At 31.0% G+C, this 4,474-nt stretch overlaps 1 pseudogene; it reads right to left on the bottom strand.

Moving 5' to 3' along the window:
* Window positions 1–1,066: 1,066 nt before the first annotated feature.
* Window positions 1,067–4,133, bottom strand: LOC122533423 (annotated as a pseudogene).
* Between the last annotated feature and the right edge of the window lie 341 nt (window positions 4,134–4,474).

Genomic DNA, 4,474 nt, shown 5'->3' with positions numbered 1-4,474 from the left:
ATTGCACGAAATTCACTGCCTTCTTCCTCATTTGCACAAAATTCGTCATTCATACACACATACATACAAACGCATCCATACCCTTAATATCTCAAATGCTAGGCCTGGAGGACTAGCCATAAACTTTTCCAAGTCCCAGGCCTACACTTTCTTCAGTACGCCATTTGGGACATCTGGTTACAATTGTTGGGCCCTTTCTCAGAATTTGCCCATCGCACAATATATTTAAAAACCAACACCACTAAAAACGTGTGTGAACGTTTGCTTTGAATCGTTTCAATTGTGCGTCTGCATTTGAGAAGAGCAAGTATAGTATAATAAAGTAAAATCTAACAACTATTGATATAAATTTTTATCTGAAAACTTGTAGATGACACTTCTTTCTGGATGATTTTTCGGGATAATACTTTCTCCTTCACCACAGATGATGTGTGCTCTTTTCCACCATGCTTCCCGCTTAAAAATCGATCGTGAGAAATGTCGATTACGTTCGAGAATCGTAGAAAGTGTGTTACATATTTCACCGAGTAGTGGCGCTGTAATCTTTAACTAATTTAAACCTAATACACGCGTGTTTCGAACGAAACTAACTCTAGATGAAAAGTAACAATACTTATGGAAATATTTATTTATTTATTTTAATGCAAATATTTATTTGATACCAATATTCTATATAAAATAAAAGAAAAATATATTGTAATCAATTTTTTTGTAACATTTTTAAACAGAAGAAAGTAATCAAAATAATCAAAGATGTAATAAATTTTTCGTCCCAAATTCCATCAATTCCTGTTGTGAATCGTTATATTTTTTTTATATTCTTATTTTATATTTCAAATTCTTATTACATTTACATTCCTTTATTGACGAAGTATCATTATTTTCAATCCAATAGATTATTCTCTAGTGAGTGTGACTCGTTCCTTAGTATACTAAGCCAATGTATACACCCAAGTGAACGCTGTCACAAACTTCGATTTCAGTAATTAATGTGCGTATTAATTTTTAGCATGTAAAAATGGAACATTTGAAGGAAACTAAACAAGTTATATCAAGTTGATGAATATGTTTGTAAAATGTTATTTATTCTGTTTATATTAAATTACTTTGTGCAAATTTAAATGGAAAATATATCGCTTAAATAGTCAATAATATAGGTTATTATAGCTAAAAGAACGACTCCGGATATTTGAGTTACATTACGTATCCAATAAAACCTGAAATAAACAAAAATATCATTATTCAAATATACAAAAGTATTAATTTTATAATTATACTGTTTTTTTAAACCAAGGTACTTCCATACATACAGTGATAAAACGTCGCGCTGCATTTATAGGATCAGATTTTTCCCTCAGAATGAATATTGAAGATCCCAAGGTAATTTGCAATATATTTCTTCCAATCCATATCTCGTAAATCCAATTTCAATTTATTGCTGTCCTGAACACCTTTATATCCTTCGCCATTTTATAAACATTATCTCTGTGAAAAGTCCATTCGCGCATACTGAAGTATGTCGACACTGTAACCAACTGAATTGAAACGTTTGTTAATTTTCATCATTCTGAAATGCCATTAATATCATTGTCCTAACGTGTAATTACCTCTTGTTCGACAAACAATCGGATACTTACATTGGCTTCTTACCCCGAAGTTTTAAAACAATATCCATAACATATTCAGGGAAAACATTCAAGAATATATTCGAAATATCGTAAAGAAATTTGTTCTCTACTAGTTTGAAATACGGATACCATAGTTCATCGGCGTTTCTACGCTACATTCCAAGTAAATATTTGACAGATGATTCCAGCTTGGGAAATGAAATATTTATGCTTGTACAATTAATAGAATTGAGTTTAAGACAGAGAATATTTTTATTGAAGTATCCCATAATTAATTTTCATTATTTTTTCTATTTTTGTAACTTGAAAACTAATGTGAATATAAACACGATGTATTTAACAGATTTTGAGATGGAGAAGATATTTTCTATAGTTAATAAAGTGTCTTGGAATAAATTAAGTGTATAAGCCTATATTCAGGTAAAATATGGCTTTTGCACTCAGTGCCTAAATTCTTCATCTATACGTCATCATCGTTACAATGATGTGCTCTTGATTTATTGGCTCCAAATCTAAATTCTAAATATTTGCGACACTCCTAAAGTTGACGAATAAATATTATATAAATACCTATAGATATATATATAAATACCTAAGAGGACCTGCGTTATTCGTACAGTTATACACTTTAACTTCTCCATTCCGATGAATGGTAACATACCATGCAGCACACAGTATCGTGTCAGCGACGTAATCTACAGGTATTAAATCCACCCTTGTGTCTTTCTTAGCTGAAACCACCTTTACATTACCTTTACCGACTTGCAGACCTACAGCTGTAACGTTAAATTGCTTTAGAATTTGATTATTCTGAATTGTCAAAATATTTTGGAAATATATTGTCGAAAATATATTATTGACGATAAATATATAAAAGAAGCAATCGTAATTATTCGATTAGTTCTCCTGTACCAGCAAAGAACTGGAAGTACTAATTGCAAGAAATTAGTAATTCTAACTTCCATTATATCACATCTGTTGAGCGAATTTATATATTGCTAACGTTCTAGTAATTAAAGCACTGCGGTAATTAGTACATCGAAACACACAAAGAGTAATTATTGTAGCAAAAATTTGTTTGATTGACTTCTTTCTTAAGAAAGTTAGGGAAAATCTAGCAATATTAATAGCTGATACTGCTTGAAATACAGTTAAAGTAATGAAGAGGTTTGAATGATTATTACGATAAAGTAGATATAAATGTAGTTAAAATAAAATTTATTAATTTGTATTAAAGTACATTAATAATTTTTTGTGGGAATACCTGTAACTCCATAGACATTATCCACCCAACTTGGACACGGCTGTTTCAAAGAAGCACCTATTACACTTGGTCGTACTATTGCAGTTGGAAAACTTTTACTATCACTGAACACAATCTGCTCTGCTAAATTCTTTGCGAATGTACACGTGTTTGCATGAGTTTTCAAAATTGATTCTTCCAATAATACGATTGAGTTTTTATCTTGTTTATCGCAAATGTCGATTACCGCAGAAGGTTCCCAACTTGTGCTGTCAAATTATTGATAAGAAGGAAACTTAATTGTCGCACAATATTCCGTAATAATTGTAAATTACATATTTTTATGCAACAATGAAGTATTTGAATAGAAGCTTTTATACAATTTAATCTTACGTGTAAACTTTTTCTTCGAATCCTGATAAATTGGCATTACTATGAGCTGTGCTAACATAGATGAAGCTGATTATCTGCTTTAGATCTTTCTACAGATCAATAACACGACTGGTACCTATCGTATTTGTATCAACAGCATCATCCAACGGTTGCTTAAAAATGACAGTGGCTGCGACATGGAACACTATGTTCACTTTATCTACCAACATAATTCTATCTCCTACAGAAAGACCTAAATCTGGCAGATTCACGTCACCCTGTATAGGATGAAGGTTACTGAAAATTGAAGAACCGTGTTCTGCTTTGATGAATTTGAAAACCTGAAAGAGGAACAAATTTTAGAAACTATACTATATAATGTTCTATATTCAGCCAATTTCCTTATTTTCAAATTTTTCATTCTTTATTGCATTAATTTGTCTAATCTACTATATAAATTTATTGAATTTTTTGAATAAATTTCATATTTAATTGCGTTTCTTTATTTTTTTTTTTTCTTATTCAGTGTTCACTTTTCTTTGATGCACTTCCTAATCAAATCTTACTTTCATTTTGAAATATCCTATATTTATTTTTTAGTTACAAAGAACTATTATTTTAACATTTTCAAAAAAATTTTTAATAAAATGTAACTTTGACATTAAAAGTTTAATTAAAGAGTTACGAAACTTTACGATCGCTGCCTTGTAAAGAATATATCGTTTCGAGTTCCTTATCGAAATATATAATTGGAGGAGAATGCGGAAAGACCCCAAACATAAAATTTCTATTAGTTTTCGAGATATTAAAAAACAACTTTCAATACGATATATTGAATTCTGTGTAGAATCAGGCATCACCAATCCAACGGTCAAGGTACTAGTAGTCATCGTCGGTCGACAACAGTTGCAATAATCTTCGGATGGGATGTAACCTGTAAGTTTCTCTAGCTTATTCACCGTGTATATGGCTTAAAGGTCTGGAAAGTACACAACAAGAACCCGATCCTAGTTTCTAGAGTTCTTAATGAGAAATGCGAAAAAATTTAAAAGAAAGACGATGTTCTAATATGAAGTTTAACCGTTCTGATTGTAAATGGATTGTTACAAACCAAGACACTGAGAGTAAGTATGGTAATATCACTCATTTAGTCGCATCATCAGCTATAATATCGGGCGACAACAACAACGACAGCGACGTGCAAAAGCAGTTGACAAAGTAATGTATACAT

Source organism: Frieseomelitta varia, unplaced genomic scaffold (genome assembly GCF_011392965.1).
Source record: "Frieseomelitta varia isolate USP_RPSP 00005682 unplaced genomic scaffold, Fvar_1.2 scaffold_528, whole genome shotgun sequence".
Classification (NCBI taxonomy): domain Eukaryota; kingdom Metazoa; phylum Arthropoda; class Insecta; order Hymenoptera; family Apidae; genus Frieseomelitta; species Frieseomelitta varia.
This window is presented reverse-complemented; position numbering and strand designations above follow the sequence as displayed.